The sequence below is a fragment of the Cannabis sativa genome, chromosome 7 (assembly GCF_029168945.1).
Source record: "Cannabis sativa cultivar Pink pepper isolate KNU-18-1 chromosome 7, ASM2916894v1, whole genome shotgun sequence".
Lineage (NCBI taxonomy): Eukaryota > Viridiplantae > Streptophyta > Magnoliopsida > Rosales > Cannabaceae > Cannabis > Cannabis sativa.
In genome coordinates this window covers 41,579,471-41,586,762 of record NC_083607.1, presented here as the reverse complement: position 1 = coordinate 41,586,762, position 7,292 = coordinate 41,579,471, and the positions used below count along the sequence as shown (strand labels likewise).

At 27.6% G+C, this 7,292-nt stretch overlaps 1 long non-coding RNA gene across 1 annotated transcript; it reads right to left on the bottom strand.

The window, feature by feature from the left end:
- Positions 1–667: 667 nt before the first annotated feature.
- On the bottom strand, positions 668–1,630 carry LOC133029214 (uncharacterized). The gene is made up of 2 exons (XR_009683367.1): positions 1,014–1,630; positions 668–894 (listed from the first exon to the last, which is right to left on the bottom strand). It is a non-coding gene; the product is annotated as an uncharacterized LOC133029214 (long non-coding RNA).
- Positions 1,631–7,292: the final 5,662 nt, after the last annotated feature.

Genomic DNA, 7,292 nt, shown 5'->3' with positions numbered 1-7,292 from the left:
TCGTTTTACATTAGTTCATGTTATTAGGTTGTTTAGTTGATTAGAATGTTGGTAAAATTAAAAAGTTTTCATAAATGTGAATATTATTATTTTTTATGTGACCTAACTTCTTATTACTATGTTATAATTAACTATATTATGAATGGTTTTAGTAAGATTTATCCTAATTCTACCGAAATTTCGGCGGATAACTACTGTAATTGGACGTTCCCAAAAATTTTACAAGTGCCTAAAATAACAAACAAAACAGATAAACAATACAAAATTAATCCACCCATCCGACCGTAGTACATGTATTCGCAGAACCTACTTCACTACGGATGAATATTTAAGATATTCAAACTCAACTAACATGCATTGATAATTAATTATATATTAAGAAAAAGTTAGTAAAAGTATATACCTATAATTGCAAGCCCAAATACGCTACACACAAAATTATGCCGAACCCCTATAATATAAAGAAATACAACGAAATTACAAAATTTTTTGCGTCATAACTTATAACTAGTTATACAAAATTGTAACAAGTTACTTAGTTACTAAATTATACATACATATATATAATCAATTATATCTCACACTATTATCTCAAAAAAATAAAATTATATCACACACTAATTCCATTTTGAAATTTTTATTTCTAAACTAATTTTTTTTTTGAAACTAATGAAATCCCTCCAATGTCATTTTATTCACAATAAATATATATTGCAAAAAATATATAAAATACAATTACAAAATTTATTTTCATAAAAAATATACACACACTATATACACACATTATATACAAATATTCAATAAAATATACAAATACATATATATACTATACATTGTGGTATAAATTATTACCTAATAACCGCAATCCGACGACCACCGTAAAAAATCCCGACACTATACACATAAAACACAATAATATTACTAATAAAATAAAAAAACTCAAATAATAATTTACAAAAACAAAAAATAAAACAATATACATAATACAATAAGAATAGAAGCAATATTTATACCTTAAACGAGGTTGAGATTGAACAATTTCTCAACAAAAATGGGTGGCCGGATTTCACACCCAAAATTTACTATTTGGGTTCGGATGACACTTTTAGAGGCTAAAAAATCAAAACTTTTTAGGTGTATGTTATTAAGTATCGAAAATGGAGGATTTTAAAAAAAAAAATGGGCTGAAATGGTTGAGAAATGAGGGAGATAGGGTGGGGAGAAGGTGGTGGAGGCGAGGGTTTTGGCTGAGAAAATGGGGTCTCTGGTTTTACTGGGTTGCTGAGTGAAGTGGGGAGGAAGAAGGAAGGTCGAGCAAAGAGATATACTCTGATCGACCCTATGGCGTCGGTTCCTTCATAGGAACCGACGGCATAGGGTACACGTGTCAGAAGACTGTGTACCCTATGCCGTCGGTTCCTATACAGGAACCGACGCCATAGGGTAGTTCAGAAAAAAAAAAAAATAATAATTTCCAACCGCCTCTAAATGGTATAATACAATTTTATACCTACGGTTTTTATCAAAAAACCGCCTCTAAATGTCAATTTCCAACATAGCGGGTATTTTCACACCCTTTAGCTTCCCTTTTTATAAATAGAGTTGAAAAAACTGCCTCTAAAGGCTAATATTGTAGTAGTGATTGATATTGGGATATTGGGATGTACATTACACTATATATATATATGTAAAAGTCAATCATTTACAAAAAAACCTATATATATTTAAGGCTCACTTTTGTTTTGATTCAAATTTATACTATTGCAGTTGTTATTTTCTCATTACTATTACCGAGCTCTACATAGTGAAAATTATATCATTATTTTTTAAACTATATGTTAGTGTCTAGGTTGCTTTGCTTTAATCATAATAATAAATTATGGGACCTTTCATAAACTTATTTTCTTTTGGATAGTGATTAATTTGTGAAGATTAAAAATTCTTTGGTACTGGTTGATGTGTTAAGTCTACCAACTAGTGGAAGGTGCCAATTATTTAAATTTGAGCTCCAAAATTCATCAAGCGTTGATGTATCAAATTTTTTATATGATCTTTAGGCTTGGCATTAAATCTTCATTGTGAAATTACTTAAAGTTACATTACTAACAGATTGAAATGAAAATAAAAAAAAAAATTGCATTCTTTGTTACTTGGTGGTCCCTGGTAGGCATGGCAAAAAGATCCATTCATTCGGATCGGATCAGTGATCCGATCCGACGGATCATTACTGATCCGAAACATTCAGATAGTTATTGGATCTTGGATCAGATCCGACCCGCCCCGCTTAATTTTTTTACGGATCGGATCTGACCCGATCCGTTTTAAATATATATATATATTTTTTTTTTTTAAAAAAAAAAAGATTTTTACTTTTTAATATATTTTTTTAAAGTGTAAGGCCAGTGGAATACCACCATTAGACATATATGATCTACCCATAGACCACACTATATATTATTATTTTAATTAATTACTCTCTCAATTTAATTCTTATATATATGCGTACATATATATATAAAAATAAAAATATATATGCATACTGGCCATTCTATATTTTAATTATTTGATTATAATAATTATTATTATTTGCAAAATTCCCTACCTTCTTCGAAAATCTTAAATATAAGGTTATAATAGGAAAGTAAAGTAACAAATATTATACACAATAGATCGATTTATATATAGGCACTGTTAAATATATTAATTTGTACAATAATTTACACTTTTATATTATATCACTTTTATATATGTATGCAACAATAATTTAAGTTTAATATAAACATATTATTAATTAATAAGAATAATATTTAATTTTTGTTTATCAAATAAAAATACTAATTAATTAAATATTATAATAATGAGTAATTAATACTATTATTTGACTCTTAAATATTTAATTATTTAAGGGGCATTTGCTAATATTTTTATTTTTTTTTTAATTTTTTAATCATAAAAATAAAAGTAATTTTTTGTTTTTAAAAAATATGTGTTCTATAACCATTTTTTTTTTTAATTTTAAAAATTGATAAGAAAAATATCACTATATTTTTTTGTAGGAGCCGTACACAGTAAATCTTGAAGACTAGAAGAACAGCATGTAAAAAGTTTATAGTTAATTTCATGTATTTTTTTAGAGGAGATTTATTTCATGTAATCATAATACTACATTATTATTGATGATTATATTAGTGGAATTTCTAAAATTTGGTAAATTAATTTTTCAATAGTAATATTATATTTTTATGTGATAAGAATTTGATATATTTTTTTTTATTGATTTTGACAAATAAAATAAAAATATATAAGAAAAAAAATAATGCATTATTAGTTCTTAAACAAATAAATTTTGGGGAAAAAAATATAAATTTAGATATAAAATATATTTTTTTATTTAAAAAAAAAGTTGGGTCGGATCAGATCCGATCCGTATAAGGCGGGTCGGATCACATCCGATCCGAGTATCTGATCCAGCGGGGCGGGGCGGGGCAGATCCGTATATGATCTGGATCAGATCCGACCCGCCCCATTGACATTCGTAGTCCCTAGCAGCAATTATTTATAGAGAATTAAAAATGAGGTTACATATTTCAAGACAATAGAATGTCTTGTTTTTTACTTTCTAATATATTGACTTATGTATATTTAGTCTTTTATCTAAATGTATGTGTATATAGTATATACTATTATAAATGACGATTGTTCTTTAATTCATTATTTATATACCTTTTTCTACATGTGTTATAATTCTTAATGATTTGGAAATATTAAGTTAAAGTACATTGTCACAGGGAGAACAAAATATTAAACGTAACTCAAGACCCTTTCAAAATTCTTTCAAGACCCTTGTTTGGCTAAACAGTGAAAGATAACTAGTAGTTTTTGTTGGGTTTTATGCCCTAAATAAAACTCATTTCAATATAATCAGATTTACTTATTAATATAGATCAGAAATAACATTTAATGTTGCATGGTTCACATGATTTATTTCATGATTATATGTACATAATGTATAAATTCATCTGAAACCCTTTTCACATACTTGATCTTGTTTATTGTGCCGTCAACACATTGGAAAGTAAACATGACTATGTGAATAAAGTTTCCTAGATTTATCAGACATAGGGTTTTACTGATATGATAATCTACAACAGAGTTTACTTGCATTTGGAGAAGTGCTATGTTCTTTCCAGAGCATTGGTTAAAGTAAAGCTCAGGTTGGATGCATGGAGTATGCATCGGAAGGGACCGATATTGAACTTTGACTTAGATTTATTAAACTTACCGTAATACCTATTCAAGTCAATATCACCTAGTTGATCCTAGATCAAATGATCTTAATCCTGATATGATTAGGCTCAATCTCGAGAGGCTATTCGTGTTCTTTGATTTGTTAGTTAAGCCTACTTTTAGGTCAGGGTGATACGTACATTTTGGGAACACGGTAGTGCAATTGAGTGGGAGCGCTAGCATAAACATGGAATCTATAGCTTCTATCTGGCGAATAGTAAGCAAAGGATGATCTCCTTCGAGCTTGACCAAACGAACATAAATGGTGGAGTACTCATTTCACATAAGCTGAAATATCATTTATACGGGGTCAAGTGTTTTAAGGAATAAATACATTGTAGGGTGTAACGGTAATTTAATCCCTTTACAGTGTAGATCATTCATATAGAGGATCATTGATCACATTAGGATTATAACAATGGATAACTAATGATGTGTCTATATGGTGGAACATATAGAGCATTCTATATAACTGAGAGTGCAATTCTAAGTTCTATGTGTGGATTCAACGAAGAATTAATAAGTTAGTGAATTTTAGTAATAAATTCTTGATCTACTTATTGGAAGCTCAGTTATATAGACCCATGGTCCCCCCACTAGTTGAGATAATATTGCTTGTAAGACTCATGTAATTGGTTTTGATTAATCAATTATAATTCTCAAATTAGACTATGTCTATTTGTGAAATTTTCACTAAGTAAGGGCGAAATTGTAAAGAAAGAGTTTATAGGGGCATATTTGTTAATTATGATACTTTGTATGGTTCAATTAATAAATATGATAAATGACAATATTATTTAATAATTATTTATAGTTATTAAATAGTTAGAATTGGCATTTAAATGGTTGAATTAGAAAATTGGCATTTTTGAGAAAATTAGATGCAGAAAAGATAAAACTGCAAAATTGCAAAAAGTGAGGCCCAAATCCACTAAGCATGGCCAGCCACTTTTATAGGCAATTTAAACTGATATTTTCATTATTTTAATGCCAAATAATTCAAACCTAACCCTAGTGGAATGCTATAAATAGATAGTGAAGGCTTCAGGAAATTTACACTTAAATTTTCTATTTTTCCTTCAGAGAAAAACCTGAGCCTTCTCTTTCCCTATCTTTAGCTACCAATTCTTCTTTCTTCTTCCTTTGAATTTCGAAATCTTTAGTGATTAGAGTAGTGCCCACACACATCAAGCAATACCTCAATCATAGTGAGGAAGATCGTGAAGAAAGACTTTCAGCAAGAAGGAGTTTCAGCATCAAAGATTCAGAGAAAGAGATCCAGGTTCAGATATTGATAATGCTCTGCTACAGAAAGGAATCAAGGGCTAGATATCTGAACGGAAGGAGTCATATTATTCCGCTGCACCCAATGTAAGGTTTCCTAAACTTTATATGTGTTTATTTCATCGTTTTAGAAAGTTCTTATTTAGGATGTTAATAAACATACTTGTGAGTAGATCTAAGATCCTGGTAAAATAAATTCCAACAACTGGTATCAGAGCCATGGTAATTGATTTACTTGCAAGAAATTTGGACTTTAAAACGATTGTTTGTATGTTCTTTGGATGATATCATGTTGTATTGAGTGTTATTTGATGATTGATTGATGTTTGTGAAATTTTCCTGAAAAATAATTGCGATTTTATCTCTGGAATTATTTTTATTGGATAGTATGGAAAAAATTAAGCAAGTTAGCCTTTTACAGAACTTAATTTGGATTTTATTTGAATTAGTTATGATTTTTTGAAGATTTAAAAAAATCGGGGCTGTGCTGTGCTAATTTTTTCCTGCGATCGCAAATCTGTCCGTACAGTTTCGAATTTTTTTTGTTTTTCTTCGATTTTTCATGCTTTTTCATGGAATTAACTTCCAATTTTTGGTATAGTTTTGTATTTATACTATTACTATTCCTAATTCAATTCTAATTATCATTTTGAATTAATTTAATATTTTTTAAATTTAATTCAAGATATTAGTGTAATTTGAATTTGAATAAAATTAGTATCTATCTTCTTGCTTAAAAATCTATCTTATTTTTAAATTTGATTATATCTTATTTTTTTTAAATTTAAGGTCAGATTTTATAAGATATTTATAAAAAATTTTAAGATATTTTTTAAAATATCTTATCTTTTAAGATATTTTTAATTATATCTTATCTTTTAAGATTTTTTTTAAATCTTTTTAGATATTTTGTCCTTATTTAAATTTAAAATAAGATATTTATAATCATGTAATTTTAAATAGATGTAAGATATTTTGCTAACTTTTAAATTTTGTTATTTTATTTATTTAAATTAAATTTAAAATCTGAAAAGATATTTCATTTATCTTTTCTAATTTTTATTTAATTTTTATTTTTAAAATAACATTTAATTTTTAAAAGTAGTTAGCAAATTTTTGAAATGATATTTAGGTTGGTTGAAACCTAATTTTTCAAAATTGTAGGTTTAATTTTAAATTTAATTTTTTTAAATTTTCGAATTTTTTCAAATTCTTTTAAAATTTTCGAAATTTTTTTTATTATTTAATTAATTATTTTTGAAATTAAATATTTAATTTAAAATTAAATAAATCCTACATCCAACTATCCAGCTAACCTTGTTGCAGGAGTATGAGTTTTAACTTGTTTGTAAGTTTTAAAAACCTATTATTACTTGATTGCAAATAGCCATGGTTACCTTTTGCCAGATCTAATGATCTGATGGCTCCCTTGGTCAAGATAATAATTTGTAACAGGTATAATTTACAATCTTCTTTCATCTGTGTATGACCTAGCAACATGATAGGACCCATCCAAAGTGTGTCTGTGTGAGCCTATGTGTTTAATTTGATTATAGATGCATATAGGTTGCTGTTGCTAAAATAAATTTTCATAGTTCTTGATAGAATTTATTAAGGCCCATTTAGTTTTTGGGCTTATTCAATTAATAACAGTTGTTCTTATTAAGGTTAAATTCCTCTCTTTTGGGCCTTGTGTGAGAGTTGGGAGCCATAGAAATGGG